Here is a 23,970-nt window from a genome sequence, read left to right as displayed (position 1 = left end):
CAAACATAAAAATAATGTCATAAAATTACACGTTCTTTTTAAGATGTACAATGTAGTGACTTTATCTATCTTGCAAAATGCTTGTCACAATAGGGTTAGTTAACACATCCGTCAGCTCACATCATTACATTTTTTTGGTGTGTGGTGAGAACTTTTCAAATCTACTTTTAGCAACTCTCAAATATACGATACAATATAGTATTGTTAAATACAGTCACCATGCTGAACATTACAACCCCAGGACATAACTGGAAGTTTGTACCCTGTGACCACCTTCACTCTCCCCCTCCCTCTGACCCCCAGGCAACCACCAATCTATTCTCTATTCCTATTAGGTTGTTGTTGTTGTGGGGGTTTTTTTGGTTTCACATATAAGTGAGTTCATACAGTAACTGTCTTTGTCTCGCTTATTTCACTTAGCATGACAGGTTCATCCATGTTGTCACAAAAGGTAGGATTTCCTTTTTTATGGTTGAATAATATTCCATTGTATATACACCACATTTTCTTTATCTGTTCATCATCGATGGCCACTTAGGTTGTTTCTATTTCTTTGTTTTTGTAAATAATGCTGAAATGAACATAGGGGTTCAGATGTTTCTTTGAGATAGTGGGATTTCATTTTCTTCAGATATATATCCAAAAGTGGCATTGCTGGATCATATGATAGTTTTGTTTTTAATATTTTGAGGGACCTCCATACTGTTTTCCATAGTGGCTGCACTAATTTATTATTACCACCGATTGTATGCAGGGTTCTGTTTCTCCATATTCTCTTCAGCCCTTATCTCTCACCCTTTTGATAATAGCTATTCTCACAGGTGTGTGGTGATATCTTATTGTGGTTTTGATTTGCATTTCCCTGATGATTAGTGATGCTGAATACCTTTTCATGTACCTGTTGGCTATTTGAGTATCTTCTTTGAAAAAAATGTGTATTTCAGTATTCCACCCATTTTTTAAATCAAATTATTTGTTTTTGTTGCTGTTGAATTGTATGAATTCTTTATATATTTTGGATATTAACACCTTATTAGACATGTGGTTTACAAATATTTTCTCCTATTCCATATGTTGCCTTTTCATTTTGTTAATTGCTTGCTTTTCTGTGAAGAAGATTTTTAGTCTGATGTATTCCCACATGTTTATTTTTGCTTTTATTGCTTGTGGTTTGGGTGTCATATCCATAAAATTCTTGTCAAGCCAAGTGTCAAGGAGTTTTTTCCTTATGTTTTCTTCTAGAAGATCCTCTAGGTCTTAAATTTAAGTCTCTAATCCATTTTTAATTAATTTTGTGAGTGGTGTAATATAGACCTCCAGTTTCATTCTTTTGAATGTAAATAACCGTTTTTCCCAGCACCATTTATTAAAGAGATTGTCTTTTCCCCATTCTATATCCTTGCCTCCATTATCAAATATTAGTTGACTGTATATGTGTGAGTTTATGTAGTAAAATCATACAAATCATATGATATAATTTTGTGTTTATGTAATTATATCAGTAGTTAGGATCTAGGAACAAATAATTATAAACAGGTTTTCTGCTTACATGACATTTAAAAGTCTGGCAATTTTGGTCCCACCTGCTAAATTTTAGAAGCACCTTCTAAATTGTTAGAGGGCCTAAAACTCCTCCACAAATTTTCCAAATTCCCCAAGGGATGCTATGTCCTTAGTTAAAACCCATAGCTCTCATGCTGATGACTCCAAAATTAGTGTTTCCAGCTCTCATCTGTCTCTTGAATGCCAGATTAATATATCCAACTGCTCACTGGAGATCTACAACTGACTGATCTTTAACTGGCATTACAATATTAACAAATCCAAAATCAAACTATTGAGTTCTTTCCCCAAACATTATCTTCCAGTAGTTTTCCCCATCTCTGAAATGGCACCACCATAATATCCAGTTACTGTAGGCAAAAACCTTGGAATCATCCTTTATTTATATCTTTCTTTTATACCTCACCTCTTCAATCTCATTTTTTTCTACACTCACAATCTGAATATGTGCTACCACAGATTAATCCATTGTTACTTTTGTGTGTGCTATTTCATTTGTTTCCTACCTAAACTCTTAATCCCACAGGGTATTCTCCACAGTGTAGCCAGAGTGAGGTGTTTAAAAAGTATAGCATTTTATATCACTTTCTTCCTTTCCCTCTTGGCTTCCTGCTTCCAAATACACTTGGGATGAGAATCCCACTAGATCCTACATGATCTTTCTTTTGGTGATCTAATTTCCCCCCTTACTTTTGGAGCTCCACCATATTGGTTTCATTGATGTTGTATGAGCACACCAAGCTCATTCCTACCTCAGGGCCTTTGCCTTACTGCTTCTCTCCTACTGAAATACCCTTTTGACAATATTCATATGCTCTCTCTGTCATTTATTTCAGCTCTTATTTAATTGTCACCTCCAGAGAAACTTTCCTGACCATCCTGTTTAAATATACTACATTTTTCTCTGTACCTATATCCCACTATAATTTTTTGTAGTCTTTACCTGAAATTGATTGATCCACTTGTTTGTTTTTCTGACAGTAGATATAAGCTCCATGAGGGAAAAGCCTTTGTTTATTGACTTGTCCTCAAGATCCAGAGGCATATGTGGTCCATAGTATTTACTCAGTATTTGTTGAATAAATAAATAAGTGGTGAGTGTATTGTTAGGGTAAGAATAACAACTTTAACAAACAAATCATAACAAATATATATAATGGCTCAAAATAAAATTCCTTCTTGCTCATATACTTGAAAACATGTATAACTATCAATTAGTGACAATTTATGGACTCAGGCTCCCTCTAACTTGTAGCTCCACCATCTCTTACTGAAGGTATCCAGAACTACTGATGATCATCTATCCTGCTGGGAGAAGGAGAAAAGCATGGAGGAGAATATGCCATGTTTTTAATGAGCTGGGCCTGGAAGTGATACCTTCCTCTTATATTCCATTAGTTAGAACTCAGTCACAAGGACACACTTGACTGTAAGGGCAACTGAGAAATACAGTCCCTTGCTGGGCAGCTATTTCCCTGCTAACAACTCTACACTAAAGAAAGGGAAGCAATATGTTTTTTTGGACAGTGAGTTGCTTCTGCCACAATGAATGAACTTGTAAAAATCCAAGAATAGGGCTTCCCTGGTAGCGCAGTGGTTGAGAGTCCGCCTGCCGATGCAGGGGACGCAGGTTCGTGCCCTGGTCCGGGAGGATCCCGTGTGCCACGGAGCGGCTGGGCCCGTGAGCCGTGGCCTGTGGGCCTGTGCGTCCGGAGCCTGTGCTCCATGGTGGGAGAGGCCACAATGGTGAGAGGCCCGCGTACTGCAAAAAAAAAAAAAAAAAAAAAAAATCCAAGAATAATTTGTTTTGTATATTATATAAAAGATATTATGTTGATATATATTTGGAAGATTTATTTTCTTATGCCTTATTACCATTTTATATAATTATTTTAAAATATAATTATCCTTAGGTAATTATGTCCATTAATTGTATTTATATGTGGTTATATTAATACTATTTTGTCTTTATATAACTTATCGGAGGCACAGTTGAATACAAACTAATGAGATTAATACAGTATTCAGGGAGGTTACATGACTGAAAATATAGCATGGATTCTTCACCTGGCTTTGCACCTAAATAACTCTTCCTGTATAGTTTCCTTAACTTTTCTAGATTCTAAGGCTGTATTCCTTGGCTCATGGCCCCTTCCTCAATCTTTAAGGTCAGCAGTATAGCATCTTCAAATCCTTCCCTGCTCTTGTCAGATCGCCTTCTCCTCTGTATTCAAATATCCCTGCCTCTCGTTTATAAGAACACTTGTAACTGAATTTATGGCTCATCCAGATAATGCAAAATAATCTCCATATATCAAGATCCTTAACTTAGTCATATCTGCAGAGTCTCTGGTGCTGTAATAAATTAACAACCTCAGGTTCCAGAACCTTTGTATCTTTGGGAGTCATTATTTAGCCTGTGACAGTCCCTTTTCTCAGGTCATTCCTCCAGACTAGTTTCCTTAATCTCACATTTTGATGAACCAACTAAATCTTTGCTTCTAATCTGAGTATTTCTTAAAATTTGCTGAACTGTGCTTTATATGGATGAACAATATAAATAATTATTTAGAGTTAGATTTTTTTTTTTGCTGTTAATGTTTACAAATAATGGCATAAAGCCTATCCAGTTTCATGTGGTGCAAAGAACTCAGAGTTTTGGTTGTAAATTAGACATGAGTTTAAATCTTTTTTCATCTATTTATTAGCCATGTAAACTTGGTCAAATTGCTACACTAATCTGAGCTCATTTCTCATAACTAAAAAAAAAGTTGATAATACTTCACAGGGTTATTGTAATAATTAACTGAGTCAATGATATATGTAAAAGAGTTTTAAAAATAATATATTAATCAAATGTGATTTGCACTATTTGTTACAAAATTACAACTAAAGGCATTTTCCATCATGCTATTTTAATTCCTTTCTGCATAGACTTCCTGAGGAGCAAGATGATTCAAAGAAAGGGCCCTAAAAATTAGATGAGTCCCCAGTAGGTGTGTCTATGGAAACTGCTCCTTAGGCATTGCTGAGAAAAAAGGTAAATTTGCGAGCACTTTTCTAGTTAGCTCCTTCCATTTACAATGTGTGTGGGTCCTTGGAGAACAGTTTTTTTTCCTGGTTTGTAAACTCAAGTTCTTAAGAACATTTGAAATTGTATACAATGTGGTGGGTCTAAAGTGCTTCATTTGAATTTGTTCTATACATCAAGCTCTTCCCAAGACAAACTTCCCAAGTTTTGTGGTTCTCATCTTGGCTCATCTGTATACCTCTTACACCCTTGTCAGCAAATACGTAGCCACAGAACATACACTAAAGCAGACATCAAAAAGAAAGATATGGGCACTCTTCCACCATCCTGCCCACTGGGCCACTGCAGTGTAGGGATCACTATATATGTGTTGATCAGATGGGAGGAAATGGTGAAGAAAGTGTCTATTTTTTTAGAAGGGAAATACTAGAAGTTAGAACAACTGGGTTGTGTTGTTGCTCTAGACTAGAAGAGCAGAGAAACAGTCATTAAAATGTACATACTTATGTATTTGCTTCATAATTTTATGAAAACTTCTTAGTAGATCTACAATCAATTGAGAGTACGCACTTGGCTCTGCAGTCCAGTGCCTATTAGGAATCATCTCACTCAATACCTAGCTCATAAATACATTGATGAACACATCAATAAATATTTGTTGAATGAGTGAATGAATGTTAGGGCTCAGTGGTTCTCTTTCATGTAAGTGGAGGTGCAGATATTGGGTCACTATTCCCTCAAAAGGAATGTTATACGTAATGGTATCTCCTGTAATCTCTATGAGAGTGTGGGTGGATTAGGATTTAGGGCTTCATTATGATTCTCTTGAAATTGTCGCTTGTATCAGATACTGCTAAGTTTTATTTTTCTTTGACTATAGGCCTAGCAATATTTATACTAGAATGTTTTTGTATTTCTTTGGTTCATAGTCATTATGAACTGCTTTAGAATGCAACTGTGGATATTTGATGAAAATGACAAGTATCAGTTTGTTCAGGTAAACATTAATCACAACATAATGCACTCATCAGCCTATAATTGTACTCTCTGTACAACTGTGGAATGTCAACGAGAAAGAATGTAAAAATGTCATTACTTATAGGCTGTTGCTTAGTCTCTCAAGACAAGAAGGAAATTTATAATATCTCCAGGGTGGACCTCTTATGGTGAAGGTAGTCATGATCAGGTGAAAGGAAATCCCCCAAAGAATATGTATGTGATAGTGATGAAGGTGAAGTAAAGCGGAATGAAGTGCAATAAATCCCCAGTCACAAAATATACGACCTCCTCTATTACAGCCCCCATTTGTAATTTGGTCAAAGAATGACAGTCTTCTCACAGGGGGAAGTTTTGATGTTTTCTATTCTTCTGAACAACTTAAATCTACTTAGGAATTTCCAAAGTCCATGGGTTGGATTTGATCCTTCTCTATAAACACACACATACACATACACATATACACACACCTCTACACATGTCACGTTTAAAGTGTTGAAAATCAAACATTAAGGATAACTTCAAAGCAGACAGAGAAAGAAAGACGCACTATATATGGAGGAAAAATATAAGAGTATTAGCTGACTTCTAATCAGAAACCAGACAAGCCAGGAGAAAATGGAGTGACATCTTTAAAGAGAATTTTTTTTTGAAGTCAGTTATATCCAGAAAAAATACTTCTCAAAAATGGAAAAGAAATCCACAAACCTACACAACTGATAAAATTTTACAGACCTTAATACACACATACACACACCCAAATGAGTACAAGGAAAACTGAGGCAATCTGAATAAGATCAGTTCATTATACTCATGTCAATATCCTGGTGTGATACTATACTATAGTTTGCAAAATGTTACCATTGGGAGAAACTGGGCATTGTGTACAACGGTTCTATCTGTATTACTTATTATAACTGCAAGTGAATCTATAAATATCTTCAATCACAATTTCAACTAAAATAAGAAAACAACAAAATAATCCCCCCAAAATAACAGAAGCAAATGCATTAAAAAATGAAGGAGAATAAAGGCCAAACATATAAAAGTGGAGAGAATTTATAACCAGCTGATCTATGCTACAAGAGATATTAAAAGAAGTTCTTCAGGCAGAAGGAATATGACTCCAGACAGAAAATTTGATCTATATAAACTATATATGAAAAATAAACAGAGGAGGGAAAATTTTATGAGTATGATAAAAGGTTGTTTTAATGGTATATATTAAATTATAAAGCTACATTAATAGCAATTGTACAGTAGACCCTTGAACTATGTGGGTTTGAACTGCATAGGTCCACTTTATACACATATACTTTTCAAGAGGAAATACTGCAATACTACACTGTCAGTAGTTGGTTGAATCCACAGATGCAGAGGAACCCTAATTATGGAGGGCTTTTGATAAATTATACTCGGATTAACTCCCACACTGTTGAAGAGTCAACTATAGTTTGTCCAGGGGTAATATAGATATAGAAATAGAAGTGATATCTAAGAAACTCTCTCTCTGTATGATGAAGATAGCATGTCAAGTGTTAATATTAACCATTAAATAGTATTGGTTAATTGGTGAGCATTTTGGAATAAAGTTTGATCCATGTTGCACTCCAAAATATATTCCAGGAGTATAAGTATTTAAATACAGATAATGAAATCATGAAGTAAATAGATAAAATATTGTTGAATATTTTTCTGATCTCAGAGTGTTGAATGTCTTTCAATGCAGCATACAAACAATTAGTTTTCTTAACATCTGAGATGAGAATTTATTTCTAGAGGAAACCCTACTTATTTAGGAAAATGCTTTAATATGCCTGTGAGATTTGCTACTGTCCACCAATGTTCATGTCTCTTCTTTTACTTGAGCATACTTAGACCACATATCCAGGCCTTACTGTATCTAGACGGGGCCATATCACTATTTCCTGTTAATTGAATATGTGTGTCAGTGATGTATGTTATTTTAAGACCAAAGCAATTAAGAGCATTTATGCCTTTCATAAGCTCTCTTTCTCTCTTTTGACCTCTGCGGTTTGAAAGCAAAGAAGATGGTAGAAACACAAGATGGAAGAATTCAGGGTTCCCAAACAATTGAACTTAGCCTCCCTTTTACCTCTACCATAGTACTGATCATAGCTAAAAAAACCTGTTGCCTTAAGCCACTGAGATGTGGGAAGTGTTTGTTACAGTATGTAGTCCACTCTGACCAAAACAAAGTTGTAGGACTTAGTCAGGTCTAAGACAACAAAAGAAGTATTTAAGCCATTCTGCATTAATATTAATTTGGTGTTTGTAGAAAAAGATCTGTGGATTAGAGGAGAGCAAAGAGTTAGATCCACGTAGATGTAATCCATCAAAAAGTCAAGAGAGTTTTAAGAAGAGGAACATCTAACATTGAATTTAGTCACATGGTTTTCCCCAAATTTGTACACAAAATTACCATGTGTGAATAATTTGTAATAACTTGAAGAAAGAGGCTGGGTACTTGGTCTGGGTAAATATAGTTCAGAACAACGGTAGTCCGAGTGAGATGGTAAGATGATAATTAAATTGAACTAATTCAGTGGAAACTGGAGCCTGAGTTGATAAAGAAAATGAATTCAATGTGTGGTTTTATCTTAGTTTTAAGAAGTATAGTGACATCAGTTGACATTTAGTTTAAATGAGGATAAGAATAATAGAAAACTATAAAAATAGATTAGTGATTTTACATCTTTATATAATCTACTACGTCAACAAAATTAAAAGCTAAATGACAAATTTGCTCTGTTTGGCAAAATAATTATTTAATTCTCATGGATGATTATTTACAATAATAGAACTTGAATATTGCAATTGAACAAATGGGCAGAAAATATTAAAAGCCAATTCATAAAAGGAAAATTATAAATGGGTAGTATATTTGAAAAATGTTCACTCTCACTAGAAATCAAAAATGCAAATTAAGATGATAATGAGATACCATTGTCACCCATTTGACAAAGATTCAAAGAAGGACAATACAGTGTTGGACAGAGTGGACAATTCTTTATAATGCTGGAGGAGTGTGAATTAGTATTAAGATTAAGGATGCCAATTTGGTAATATACATATCAGCCTCTGCTTTGACTGCACACCTGAATCACCTGGGGAACTTTAAAAAGCAAGAGAAACTCTGCCAATATTTTTTGAAAGCTCCTCAAAATAATCTCAATGTGCAGCCAGGATTGAAAAAACACTAATATATAAGCAATTTTAAAATATATTGACTCATTATTTCTTTCTTATAAGAATAAAGCTAAAATAAGTAAAATAAAATAAATAAAATAAAAACAGAATAAAATTAGTTCACAAAAGAATGTTCGGTAATGTTTTAATAGTGCAAGTGGGGAATGACCTAAATGCCCAGTAAAGAAATATTGTAGAATACTGTACACAAATTAAAATTAGGAGAATATCCCATAGGAAAATGCTCATTATTTGCTCACAGTGAATACAAAATTGTACATAGGACATGATTCCAAATCTGTGAACCATTAGATACACATTCTGTACATTAATAGAAACAGTACTGAATGACATATATCAAATATTTAATATAATTTATCTCTGGGTAAACTGCAGAAAAGTTTTGTAATATTATAATACTACAGATATCATGTGGCAAACATAGATGAACCTAAAATCGTCCATCGGAATCTACTGTACGTGTGTGTCTAACTTATGATAAAGGGAGAAAGAGAAGGAATGGAGAAGGATGGTTCATCTCTTCCGTGCTGTTTAAACTCTTCTACTGTAGCAGCAGTCTCATCTCTTTCAAACTGTCTTATCAGCTCTTTCTCCTCTTCATCTATCCAGCCAAAGTATTCATTCTACTCCTCACCTCTGGACTGTGTCCAGGTAAATGACCTCTTTAAATTACCCTAAAAATGTGAGCCACATTGCTTAGCAGCCATTCTGATTTGCCTCAGGTGTTGACTGGGTTAGGGAGGTGGAGAAAGACCATTTCTGGTTGTCCAAGATTAAAGTTTTAATGTACTTCCTAAAGAGAAATGTGCTTACACATGATGAATAGCTTGCAGAGTGTTTTTCCTAATAGATTTCTGTACATTGTGGTTCAAATAGGCTTGTACTGAATGCACTGGAGATTCAGTCATCATTTATAGTGTTTATTCAATTGAGCAATACCTTTGTAAATAACATACTTGTGGCTTATTGTCTTTTTGGAAATTGAGAATTTTTCATAATCTATTTAAAGTTTTTGACAAAGTATTGAGTTATATAAGACATTGAATCACTGCAGTTAATAGTAACCTGATATGTTATCTTTATAAATGTGGTTATTTATGATAGTTAGAGAGCCACCTCACTTCTAACTCCATCTTAATCTTCCTCTCTCTCTTTTTTCACTGAGGTAAGGGACAGTTATACCTAGTTTGGGCCTAATTACTTTTTGCTGTCAAGTGGCTAAAGGGCAAGATTTGTTCTGAAATTCTGTTTGGATCAACGGCTGTCATGTTGTTAGATATCTAGAGGTTAACCAAAGAACTGAAAAGAAAGACATTTATTTCACCTTAATGTCCCTATTATCCATATAGTTCAGGATTTCAACTGTGCGTGTGATCAAGGTCAATGACACTAGTTCCAATAAAGTTTAATGATGGATATTCTCACTTTCAACTCAGTTTAGAGTGGTTGGGTAGAGAAAAGTAATGAAGGGTTGCATTGTTAAATATCATAGAAGTAGCTCTGTAGTTACAGAAATCACATTCTTCAGGAACTTTTTTCCTAGGGTTGCCATTTTTCATTATAAGCCATGATTATAAATGAATTTTACTGGATGTTTTCTTTACTAGAAATTTATCACTACAAGATGGACTAGGTAGGACCAGTTTTTCCAAATCAGATTCTATATAAATGATGCCAAGGAATGCTTACTAATTTTGCTGTTTAAACCTCTGTGAAATGACTAATGGATTTATAGGGCAAATGATATTTCAAAATCTATTAAATTAATTCCATATGTCTGAAGGAAATTTGTCAGCATAACAAGTGATTCAAAATTGGTTTGATCAGGATATAGAATTAAATATATCCTTGTTTTCATAGTACTCCAACATTTATCCTTTGTTGAATTACTGTAACAAAAGTAGCTAGGCCAACCTTTAACTTACCCAATTATGTGTGGCTAGATATCTATATTTAAAATGGACCTCAAGCTGAGAAAATGGGAGCAATCATTTCTCATAATTAATTTGGCTTTCATATCCAAGTATATTAAATGAAAATGTTAGAGATTAAGAATATTTGTATTTGTTTCCCAGTTTGGCTGCTTGCAATTTGACTATAAAATGTAGTGAAGGCCTTTAAGTAGAATGGATACAGCTGTTTCCATTTGAGATTTGGGGTTACATGATTCCCTAATCTCAAATTACTAACATTATGGTGATGGAATGAGCAGTGTGTGTGTGTGTGTGTGTGTGAGAGAGAGAGAGAGAGACAGAGAAAGAAATGTATACATACATACATATGTTCATACCTAATATATATGTATATAATATATATATACATACATTTCTAAAACTAGGTGAGATGTGGATATAAAATTTTAAGGTCCTTGATATTATTGACAAATTGTCTTCCAGAAGATTAGTCCATTTCACATTTCTACTCAATGTTTTACAAAATATTTCAAATCTGGACAAAATATTTTATCATTTACTAATGTTTATAAATATATATATGTGTGTGTATACACACAAAATACCACTAATATTTTTAAACAGAATTTAAAATATACTGTTTATGAACTTTTTATCCCCTTTTCATGAATATTTTAATAAGTAATTAAATATTAATTGATGAAACATAATTTTAATGGCCAAAAAATATTCTAACATATGGAAACATAATTTATGGATTATTTTAGTTATTTATTTTTATAAAAATAAACTATGTATAATTAGTGTTAGTCATATTTTTATACCAATTTCTAAAACTAGGTGAGGTGTAGATGTAAAATTTTAAGGTCCTTGATATTGACAAATTGTCTTCCAGAAGAATTGTCCATTTCACACTTCTACTCAGTGTTTTATGAAATATTTCAAATATGGGCAATGAATCTTATTATTATTTACTCTTAGGTACTTTTCCAAAGAAGGCCAAGAACTATTCCTCAGCTAACTCAACTGATACTCAAGAAACTCTTTCATAGAAATTTAAATGCTGTGTGTTTCAAGTTCCGTTATCTTGGGGGAGTTCACAAAGGTCCTTTGGGCTTTTATTTAGGCCTTATACTTTAAAGTTGATGAGTGAAATAGGGTGACTAAACTATAATAGCCTCCATCTTGAACAATCTGATGGGAATAATCCTGATATGTTACTTTCAAAGTAACAGATAGCAGAGTAAGAGACACTGAGAGGAATTTTGGTATACGAGGAATATATCAGAGGCAGTCTATTTCAGTCTAGATTGTAGTAGCTTTACTGTCTACATTTGATGCACTCCAAGACTTAAGATATTTGCTCCAAGCTCATTTAAAAGACAAAAACCCTTCAAGTTTTAGAACCCTTCATAAGTGTGGTTTCAATTAGTCCTGGGAAGTTTAGATGATGTAAAAAATTAGGAAACTCACACTGATGTTCATAATTGACACATGTATTTGCAGCATAGTTGGATAAATATGTTCTGCTTTATAACTTGGATCAGCTTTCTTTGGGCTGTGCTCCTGGTTTTCTTCACGTTTAGCTTTAATGTAGAGTAGTAGGAGACAGAGCAATTTCTAATCTTTATATTAAAAGATATGGATGAATTTTGATAGTTTTAGTTGGAGTGAGAAAGATGTGGAAAGAATAATGTTACTTAAATACAAATATTGTTACTTAAATTTTATGTATTCTTTAAAGAGAAGTTCTTCAGTTCTGAAAGGGAAAAAAATGAAAAAAAAATGACATGAAATAAAAGCAGTAGTAAAGCAATATGAAAATGGGAGGTTGTGGTGATTAGCTTGTGATATCCAATTTCTTAATTTCCTCTCTATTCCTACCTCTTTCACAGGCTCTATGGATTCCTGTGGGTCTCATCTTTGTGGTATAAACTCAGAAAGAAATTTTAATAGGAATTAGTTTTCAAAATTATTTTGGTATTAAAAAGTCTTTGGTGAATTAGGGAAGAATAATTTGTTTTTAGCTGCATGAAAGAAAACAGTAGAATTATAAGATAAAACCTAGGACTTTGAGTTACAGAGGTTTTTACAATGTCTAATATCTGGTAATTATTTTCTTTCTGTACACAGATAAAAACTGAGTTTGGATATTTTCCCTGAAGAATACTACTGCTCTTTATACACCATTAAAATAGTGATAATATGTAATTAGGAAATGGAAGAATGTTATGTAATTGGATAGGTTTATATATTTAAAAAAATGAAAACTTAAAAGAATAAAAATGAGGACAGGGATACAAGTATTTCTCAATTCAGGGGACAGAGGAAAGACATAAAATACTAATTGTGAGAGATAAATATGTTTAAATATAATATTTATAAATACTATCCATAAAAGTATTCCACAATATTTAGATATTTAAAAAATAGTTCATGCATAGTATAATTTCTTTGGCTGAAGTAATAGCTGAAATGGTGGCTGAATCTTATTTTATTAGCAAAATATCATACTTTTAATCAGAGTTAATTACACAAGGCAGGCCTACCATTTCTGAAATCCTTTATCACTTTTGAAAAATTTGCTTTTTTAATTTATATCATTGAAACACTAACTAGATGGCTGTTACGTTTCATAATGTTCTACCACTTACTAGCTATAATATGCCTTTAAAATTTTCTTTTATCTTACTTGAAAAATGAAATTACAATACTATCTAATAGGGTTAGAGTGAGAATTAAATGAATTAATACATTTAAAAACACAACACTAAGATGCTCAATAAATAGTATGAATAACTATGAGGTATAATATATAAACAATTATTGTTTATATGAGTCAGCTTCTAAAATGGCCTCCAATGATCCTTGCCTCCTTTCTCATGTAGTCTCCTCCTTCATTGCACATGAGGATTCTGCTGCGTGACTGTTAGCATTCTGCAAAAGTGATAATATGTCCCTTAGGAGATTATGTGTGTCAGACCCTGCAGCCTCCATCTTGATGGTTCTCTCACTCTCTGTTGCATCTCTCACTCTGGGAGAAGCAATCTGTCATGTGAAAACTTTATGGAATGTTCTGTGTTCAACAGAAGGCCTAGTCCAGGAGCCATCCTGGAACCAAAGCCTGCTAACAGCCTCGTGAGTTAGTTAGAAGCAGATTCTCCAGCCCCATCAGGCTGTGAGTTGACTACAGCTCTGGCTGACAGCTTGACTGCAATCCTGATGAGAGATTGTAAGATAATCAGTGTTTGTTGTTTTAAGCTGCTAAATACTGGAATAGTTTATTATGAGGATAAAAGCTAACACTGAATATTCACCTATTGTGTAAGATACATTGCAGTCATTTTTGCTAAGTTATTTCATATGTAATCTTACCTCCCCCGCAGTATACCAATATTTAAGTTATTATATCCACTTTATGGGTAAAGAAATAGAAATACCTGAAATGTACTCATCAAGGTACACAAGCAGTATCTCCTTTGGGCTTCATCTCTGTGGTGTAAGTGCCTGACATTAAGTTTTGATTGCCAAGGCATCCAGTTCAAAAGACTTCCATCTTGAATAAATGTATTACCAACTGTATGACACAGCTACTAGCAAGACAACCAGATAAAGAACTAGACCACCCACTGCATGAAGTTTCCCTTTCAGAAAACCCTGGGTGACATAGGTAACCGGCTGCTTGAGTGACCCCATTTCCAGGCTCCTGTGTGCTCATTCCTCCTCTTATGCTTCAAATCAGCCAATAATGAGTGACCTAGAGAAATCCTAAACACCTTGCTCTTAGACCCAAATAAATGTAGAGCCCCAGGTTCATTCTCTCTCTCTCTCACTCTCCCTGCCCCCCTCCTTCCTCTCACCCCTTTTCTCCCCCTACTCAACCTGCCCCTTGTGTGGTCTTCAGGCATGCTGTGTACCCTTCAGGATTTGTGGATAATAAATCTTGTTCCTCAAATTTCCCTGATAGTATTTTGCTAAAGTGCACTCTGTGACCATCATAGGAACCACAAGGGCCGGCCCAGCCACAACACTGACCTCGGTAAGGAAATATCCGTGGGCTTTTCTCCCAGTAACATGGGCCCAGGCAAGTACTGCAGGCATTCCTAGGGCAGAGCATTATCATCAGTGGGCTGGGACGAGCATGCAACCTCCATAGTACAGAGCACACATAACCCCAACATGTTGCTTTTCCCTCCTTAGTATAGCACTACTTTGCAGAGACTTTAATAATAGAATTGATGTATGCCTCAATACTTATTGCCTAGAAGTTGTAAAATGAAGAGGAACTTTGCCTAGAGATGCCTGGAGGGAATTTACATGGATTCCTGGACTTGAGAGAATAATCTCATGTCAAATCAAGTGACAGATTAGCTTTAAAGACAGTTATTTTGTTGTTAATTTTTTATTCTTTTTTTGCATTCAGAGAGGTTTGTCAGGTACTGAGGTGGTAGAATTGCATGAAAGATTCCTTTAGGGTTTCACAGGTTGTAAATAATTTTCTATAATCAGCTTTTAGATTTGATCCTCCTAGGTGATAGTAAGCAGTAAAAATTATGGGAAGTGAGACTCTGTGAATCATATTTTTTATTAGTAAAAGGAATAACTTGGAGATGTTCTTATATCTTTTTTTTTTTTTTTTTTTTTTTTTTGCATTACGTGGGCTTCTCACTGCTGTGGCCTCTCCCGTTGCGGAGCACAGGCTCTGGACGCGCAGGCCCAGCAGCCATGGCTCACGGGCCTAGCCGCTCCGCGGCATGTGGGATCTTCCCAGACCGGGGCACGAACCCGTGTCCCCTGCATCGGCAGGCGGACTCTCAACCACTGCGCCACCAGGGAAGCCCGTTCTTATATCTTTTTAATGTTATTCATCTTAATTATTTTCCAGTAAATTCAACAGTCCTTTGTGTTTATTGAGAGACAAAAGGAAAATAATATATGTTGTCACTGAAAAAAGTGGGAGGAGATAAATAAGTTTAGATGTTTTGCTCCAGCTTTTCCTGTAATGGAAAATCTGTCATGAAGTAGAAAATGAAGGTGGATGAGTTTTAGTTTCTCTGTATAGAAGTTTATGTTGTATCTTTCAGAGGAATGGCTATTTCATTACATTCAATGGCTATTTCATTACAATATTTCAAGTAAAAGAAAAATAATTATTGTTCAAAGTCTGTAGAGTACAATTGTGCAACCCACTGGTCCTTGACTTTAGAAGTCAAGTTCTCAGGAGTCAAAAACAATTTGATTGAATATGTACCTATCATTAATCATGTGTGTTTTGTAAGTTGATCATTTTTGAGGATTTTGCATACCAACGTATCCAGATATTAAAACAAAACAAAACAAACAAAATAAAACCAAAGCAGAAACAAAACCCCAAAATTTAAAATAATTAATACCTTTTGAGTATTTTCTAACTGCCAGAAACTAAGAAAATTGGCAAACTGGTCAACTTTTCAATACAAAATACAGTTTTGAAAGTTGCCTCAAATGTGACAGCCTAATCTTGGCAAGGAGAAACTGCATCTGCCTTTCAAATACCCGCATAAGAATTTTCCCAATATTTCAGCTAGTGTGTAATGACTTTAAAGACAAGTATACCTGAAATTATTAATCTCCTCCCCCTGCCCCCACTGCCCCCTCCAACACCTCCTCTCTCTCCCTCTCTGTCTCTCCCTTTACCCCATAAATAAAAGTTCCTCCCTGTAAAATATATTGAAGGATTACTTATAAAATGTATAAATAATTTGTGTGGGGTTTAATGAATTTTATAAAGTAAACACACCCATGTAAACAGCCCCGAGATAAAGACATAGAGCATTACCAGGACTCCTGAAACCCCCAAGTTAACCATTATCCCAAATTCCAATACCGTATATTAGTTTTTAAAGTTTTTGAAATTTTAAAAGTAGAATCATATAAGACGTACTCTTGTTTTTTTTCCCCTCTCAGTATTAAAACTGTGTATTTATCCTGTACATTTCTTTTGTTATATGAAAAATGCATTTCCATTTGCGTTATGTATGCACTTAGGAGCGTAATATCTGCATCACAGAACATGCATGTCTCCAGCTCTTTTAGACACTGACAAGTAGTTTTCCAAATGGGTTATACCGGTTTATACTCCAACCAGCAAAGTATCAGAATTCTAGTTGCTTTATAATCTTGCCGATACCTAGCTTTGTCTCACTCTTTGTTTTAGATGTTCTGTTGGGTGTGAAGTTAACTCATTGTGATTTTAGTGTGTATTTCCATGCGCTTTACTTGAGTTCTGTTTCATATGTGTATGTGTTACTTGGATATTTTCTGTTGTGAAGTGCCTACTCAAGTTTTTTATATATCTTATACTAGTTTGATAGTATTTTCCTTATTAATTTGTAGGAATTCTTTGCATATTTTGAATGAGCTTTTTTGTCAGGTACATACCCGTATATACATACACACAATAAAAACACTGAACTCTGTGTTGCCTTTTCACTCTATAACTTTTTTCAGAAAAATTCAAATACATTTTATTATATGACATATCATACTTAGCATCTTAGCAACATCCTATTGTTTTTTTAATTAATTTTTATTGGAGTGTAATTGATTTACAGTTCTGTGTTAGTTTCTGCTGTATAACAAAGTGAATCAGTTATACATACACATATACCCATTATATTTTAGATTCTACTCCTATATAGGTCATCACAGAGTACTGAGTAGAGTTCCCTGTGCTATACAGTAGGTCCTTATTAGTTATCTATTTTATATATAGTGGTGTGGATATGTCAATCCCAATCTCCCAATTTACTCTCCTGTCCCCCCTTTCCCCCTTGGTAACCATAAGTTTGTTTTCTACATCTGTGACTCTGTTTTGTAAGTAGGTTCATTTGTACCATTTTTTTAGACTCCACATGAAAGCGATATATGATATTTGTCTTTGTCTGACTTAATTCACTCAGTATGACAATCTCTAGGTCCATCCATGTCACTGCAAATGGCATTATTTCATTCTTTTTTATGGCTGAGTAATATTTCATTGTATATGTGTATATAGATAGATAGATAGATATACACCACATCTTCTTTATCCATTCCTGCACTGATGACATTTAGGTTGCTTTCATGTCCTGGCTATTGTAAAAAGTGCTGCAATGAACATTGGGGTGCATGTATCTTTTCAAATTATGCTTTTCTCCAGATATATGCCCGGGAGTGGGATTGCTGGATCATATGGTAGCTCTATTTTTAGTTTCTTAAGGAACCTCCATACTGTTCTTCATAGTGTCTGTACCAATTTACATTTCCACCAATAGTGTTGGAGGATTCCATTTTCTCCACACCCTCTCCAGCATTTATTGTTTGTAGATTTTTTGATGATAGCCATTCTGACTGGTGTGAGGTCATACCTCATTGTAGTTTTGATTTGCATTTCTCTAATAATTAGTGATGTTGAGCATCTTTTCATGTGCCACTTGACCATCTGTATGTATTCTTCGTAGATAAAATTTGGTGAACAGAATACTTTAATTGTAGTGTCATCTAATTTATTACATTTTATTTATTTTTAAATATCGTTTGTGTCCTGTTTAAGAAATAAAGAAAATGCTCTTTACTCCAAGGTCATAAAGATATTCTCCTATGTTTTCTTCTAAAAGTCTTATTGTTTTACCTTTCATTTTTAAATCTACAATCTGTCTAGGATTTATGTGTGTGTGGAATACAGTAAAGGCAAAGGTTCTTCTTTTTCTCCCATAAAGATATCCAGTTGGCCACAACTCACTGCACTGAAATGTTACTTTTGACGTGAGTTAGGTGACCACATCTATGTGAGTCTATTTCTAGACTATTCTATTCCATTGGTCAATTGGTTTATATTGTGCAAAAACTACATTGAATTAATTAACATGGATTTATAATAGGTCTTAATATCTCATAGTATAAGTCCTTCAGTTTTGATAGTTCTTAAGAGTTTATTGCATATTCTTGGCCCTTTGGATTTCCATACACATTTTACAACAAGCATGTTGAATTCATGAACAAACCTTTTAGGATTTTAGTTGGTATTGCAACAAATCTATACATGATTTTTTGAGTCTTCCAGTCCATGAACTTAGAATTCCCTCTATCTTGTCTTTTAAAAATTTCTGTCAAAGACCTACTTGAGAATGGACTTGAGGATATGGGGAGGGGGAAGGGTAAGCTGTGACAAAGCAAGAGAGAGGCATGGACATATATACACTATCAAACGTAAGGTAGATAGATAGTGGGAAGCAGCCGCATAGCACAGGGAGATCAGCTTGGTGCTTTGTGACCACCTGGAGGGGTGGGATAGGGAGGGTGGGAGGGAGGGAGACGCAAGAGGGAAGGGATATGGGCACAGATGTATATGTATAACTAATTCACTTTGTTATAAAGCAGAAACTAATAAAAAAATTGCCTTTAAAAAAGATTTTTCTGTCAATATATTTCTTGTTTGCAGAGTAGCAGTCTTGCATACCTGTTAGTTGTTTTTTTTCTTGTGTTTCAAGTTTTTTGATGCTTTTGTAAATGGTATCAGTTTTTAAATTTAATTTTCTATTTATTTGAGACATATGTTGAAATGCAATTAATATTTGTATACTAACCTTAAATTTAGTGACTTTAGTAAATTCACCTAGTAATTCTAATAATTTGGCTCTTGGTCCTTTTGTATTTTCTACATGAAAAAATATGCCATCTGCCAATAATGGAAGTTTTATTTCCTTTTTCCTTTTTTTTCAATCTTTGTGCCTTTTATTTCTTTCAACTGTCTCATCTCACTGCTTAGGAACTCCAAAACTGTTAAATACAAGTGGTGATAACAGGCATCATTGTCTCATTCCTGATTGCAATAGAAAGTTTTCAATAATTCATCATTAAGATATTTATTGTAGGATCTTTCCAAGATGGTTTTCATTAAGTTATTGAAGTTCCTTTCTATTCCTAATTTTTTGAGAATTGTTATCATGAATGGATGTTGAATTCTATCAAATGCATCTAATGTGATGATGGTATTATTTTTCTCACTTATTTTCTGTTAATAGGGTAAATTGCATTGATTTTTTTGAATGTTAAATCACTCTTGCTTTCATGGAAAAACCCTACTCATTTGAGGTATATTATCTTTCTTATATATTCTTGGATTTGTCTTGCTAATATTTTGTTTAAGATTTTTGCATTTATTATATTTATGAGAAAACTTAGCCTGCAAATCTTGTTTTTTATAGCATCCCTTTTAAGTTTTGGTATCAACATTTTGTTGAGGTAATCAAAGAGTTGGTAAATGTGCTCTCTTTGTATTTTCTGGAAGTGTTAGTATAAGATTGGTTTAATTTATTCCTAAAATATTTTGAAGAATTCACCAGTATATTCATCTAAGCCTGGAGTTTTCATCATGGGAATGACTTTAATGCTGGATTCAAATTCTTTAATAGATAAGGAACTATTCATATCTTTAATTTCTTTTACTTTAATTTGGTAATCTGTGGTTTTTATGTAGTTTGTCATTTTATCTAAATTATTAAATTTATTGGTATGAAACTTTCCATAATTTTAATTTATTAACTTTTTATATCTGTAAAGCCTACAGCAAAATCTTCTTTTGGTACATTAAATTGGTAATATGTTGGGTTGTTCTTTTCTTGTTAAGTCTTTTGAATTTTTCATCTTTATTAGTGGTTTCAAATAATCAATTTTTGGCTTTGTCAAATTTTTAAATTTAATTTAATTAAAATTTTAATTAAGTAATTGTTTAATTATGTATTTTTCTCCTATGTTAATTGTTTCTGTACTACTTTTTTGGGGTTGATTTGCTCTTTCCTTACAAAGTTCTTTATATGAAAGCATAAATCATTGTGATTTTTTTTCCTTTGTTATTTTCTAACATATGCATTTAAGGCTATACATTTTCCTCTAATCATAATTTTAACTGAATACCTCAAGTGTTGATATGTTGCATTATCATTGTCATTTAGTTTACAATTTTTCTAATTTCTACAGTATAGAAACGTATTATTTTAACTTCCAAACAATTGTATATATATATATATATATATATTTTTTTTTTTTTTTTTTTGCGGTACGCGGGCCTCTCACTGTTGTGGCGTCTCCCGCTCCGGAAGCACAGGCCCGGCTGCCATGGTTCACGGGCCCAGCCACTCCGCGGCATGTGGGATCCTCCCGGACCGGGGCATGAACCCGTGTCCCCTGCATCGGCAGGCGGACTCTCAACCACTGCACCACCAGGGAAGCCCTGTATATTTTAAGTTAGTTTTTCTTATTGGTTTCTAGCCTAGTTCCCCTGTGGTCATAGTTTTCTAGCATTGGAAAAATATCAACTGGCAGGGCCCAGCTGCTGCCTGTTGGGCCCGTTCGGGCTCTCAGTGCAAGATCTCAACGACCTGCTCTTGGACGGCAGTGGCTGCTACAGCCTCCCGAGCCAGCCCTGCAACGAGGTTACCCCCAGGATCTATGTGGGCAATGCGTCTGTGGCTCAAGACATCCCCAGGCTATAGAAACTGGGCATCACCCATGTCCTGAATGCAGCTGAGGGCAGGTCCTTCATGCACGTCAATACCAATGCCAACTTCTACAAGGACTCTGACATCATATACCTGGGCATCAAGGCCAATGACGCACAGGAGTTCCTCAGCACCTACTTTGAAAAGGCGGCGGACTTCATCGACCAGGCCCTGGCTCAGAAGAACGGCCGAGTGCTCGTCCACTGCGTGAGGGTTACAGCCGCTCCCCGACTCTCGTCATCGTGCATCTTATGATGAGTCAGAAGATGGATGTCAAGTCTGCCCTGAGCACCGTTAGGAAGAACTGTGAGATTGGCCCCAACGATGGTTTCCTGGCCCAGCTCTGCCAGCTCAGTGACAGACTAGTCAAGGAGGGGAAATTGAAACTCTAGGGCACCCTCACTGCCTCTCCTCTAGAGGTCAGATGGGGGGGGCCTGGTTGTGGTATCCCAAGCTGCCATGTTTAGGAAACACAGTGTACCCTGCTCCCAGCATCACCAGGCACTTGCCCACAAGTCTGTCCCAACACAGCCCTGGGCCACTTTCCTCCTGGGGAGCATATAAAGAAGCTTGTTGAGGAGGGCATTCCTGCTCCCTGGTGCCTACAATTTATGATGTCCTCACCCTGAGGAAGGGGCACAGAGTGGGGGAAGGCCTGTGACGGGCGTGCTTCTTCTGGATGACCCAGGACAAGAGGTCTGTGGAAGTGTAAGGCCTGAGACACTCACAGCGGCCGCTCCTGACCTCCCCACCGCCCACCCCTGGGCCCTCTCCTGAGTGGGGACCCCGACCCTGTAAAGGAACTATGCACACGTGGGTCCCCCTCCCCCCAACAGTGCCTGTCTCCCCTGTCTCCACACCCTGCTCCTAGACAGAGGCACGTCATGAGATCTGAAGTTGGCTCAGGGTCAGTTGTCCTTGGGTGGAAATCCCCATGAAGAGACTGCATTTTAATGATTTCCTTAGGATTAAAGATACTGAAACAAAGAGACCCTCGAGTGGGCAAATACATGCCCCTGGAGGACTCTCCTAAATCAATAGTTTGAAAAATGTGACTCCTTGGTGGAAGGCTTGAGTTCAGAATCCACGTCTTTGGGGTACCCGGCTCTCAGACGTCACTTGGTCGGTTAGAAGAGCAATGCCTTGGACAGGGTTTTATTTTTCTTTTTTAGAAAACAGGGTGTTGAAATCCAGCCTATTTAAAAACCCCACCATTTGGAGAATTACAAGGGTTTTGTCCTGAATTATAGTGTTGGCGAGCCCAAGCCACTTGTGTCACTGCTTTTTGTCTTGGTGCTATTCCAAGAACAGGAGGAGGAAGCTGGCCAATTATAGCGCGGGTGCACACGTGTGTGTGTGTGTGTGTGTGAGAGAGAGAGAGAGAGACAGAGACAGAGACAGAGCAACACAGCCAGTGGCTGGACAAGCAGAGGGATGAACGGGCCCAAGCTTACATCCTGCCCACTCACAGGTAGTTCTTACAGCTCTCTGCTGCCAGAAAAGATCCTGGAGCCTTGGCAGCAAAAATGACTCAGCCAGGCAGAAAGGAAACATGGCGTAACATCCAAATGGAGCTTTTACTGGTGGTAGAGCAAACAAAAAGGGGCAAGCGGTGCAGTGCTGTCATCTTCAGCTTCCCTAATGGCAGAGAGGTGGTCCTCAGCTCTGCCCCCAGTGCTTAGCACATAGATGTCTGATAAAAGTTTGTGGAATTAAACTTTCCTTTTTTTGAGCACCAAATATATGCAGGGTGTTGTTCTGGTGGGTGTATCAAGCTCCCAGAAGCCTGACTTGGTGGTAAGATCACTTGCAAGGATTTGCAAAGGAGTCTTACCTGAAAGGAAATATCAGAGACTTTTTGTTGAATATTTAAAATTCAGTTTTAAGTTTCAATTCCAGCAGTGTTATTACTGTATGGAGGTGGGGAATGTGCCTTTTCCAGAGTTGATCAGAAGCTTCCAGCTAGGTTGAGGAGAAGCAGGTGTGCCTCGGGCTTCACACCCAGGTGTAATGGTCTCTATCTTGGCAGAAGTAGAAGCAGCACCTCTGCAGCCTGGATGTCCCCTTTGCTTTGTGACCTCAGCAGCCCCGAACAAACTAGAATCTGTCTTCTTTTTCAGCCACGAAGCTGCCCCAATAGACCCACCTAAGTGAAATGGCCATCCTCTCCACCGTGTCCCTCACAGTGTCTGGATAACTCTCCCACTTAATCTATCTTGATCCTCACAATAACCCTATTAACTTGGTAGGGCTTATTCATGTATTGCTACCTTTAAGAAAAGGAACTGGGGTTCAGAATGAGTAGGGGTGTGGTGCTCAGGGCTTCCCAGCTCGAAGGCAGAACTGAGGTGAGATTTCAGGTTGGCTGCTCTCTGAAGCTGAATTCTTTCTCTCATACGACACTCCTTCTCAAGAAATGAGCCCCCGGGCATGTCCATGACCCAGCCCGTGTGCACAAGAGCCAGTTAGCTTTGTGGCCAGAGGACAACTGTTCAAGCTGTGGTGTCAAGGCGGGGGGCTCTGCTTCAGGACAAGGAAGTAAAAAGCGTGCGTCCCCAACTGGGTTAGAATGTGTGGCCCTTCTTCTAGTAAACATGTAGCATCCCTAAGTCAGAGCTTTCTGCTCCACTTCCAGAAGATGCTCAGGAGCTGGGGTGGGGGTCCCCCTCCCACGCCCAGGCAGTGGTTCTTGCACAGGACAGCCATAGCTACTTAG

At 36.2% G+C, this 23,970-nt stretch overlaps 1 pseudogene across 1 annotated transcript in view; it reads left to right on the top strand.

Annotated features, from left to right (window-relative positions):
• Window positions 1–21,646, top strand: part of LOC307051247 (dual specificity protein phosphatase 3-like) — a 39,433-nt pseudogene extending 17,787 nt beyond the window's left edge. The window contains exons 2-4 of the transcript in view: window positions 5,524–5,591; window positions 14,702–14,773; window positions 21,030–21,646. The product of the transcript in view is annotated as a dual specificity protein phosphatase 3-like (transcript). The remainder of the gene's footprint in view (window positions 1–5,523; window positions 5,592–14,701; window positions 14,774–21,029) is intronic.
• Window positions 21,647–23,970: the final 2,324 nt, after the last annotated feature.

Source organism: Hyperoodon ampullatus, assembly GCF_949752795.1.
Source record: "Hyperoodon ampullatus genome assembly, chromosome: 4".
Taxonomy (NCBI): Eukaryota; Metazoa; Chordata; class Mammalia; order Artiodactyla; family Ziphiidae; genus Hyperoodon; species Hyperoodon ampullatus.
The sequence above is the reverse complement of the archived record's forward strand: the minus strand, read 5'-3'. Positions and strand labels throughout refer to the sequence as shown.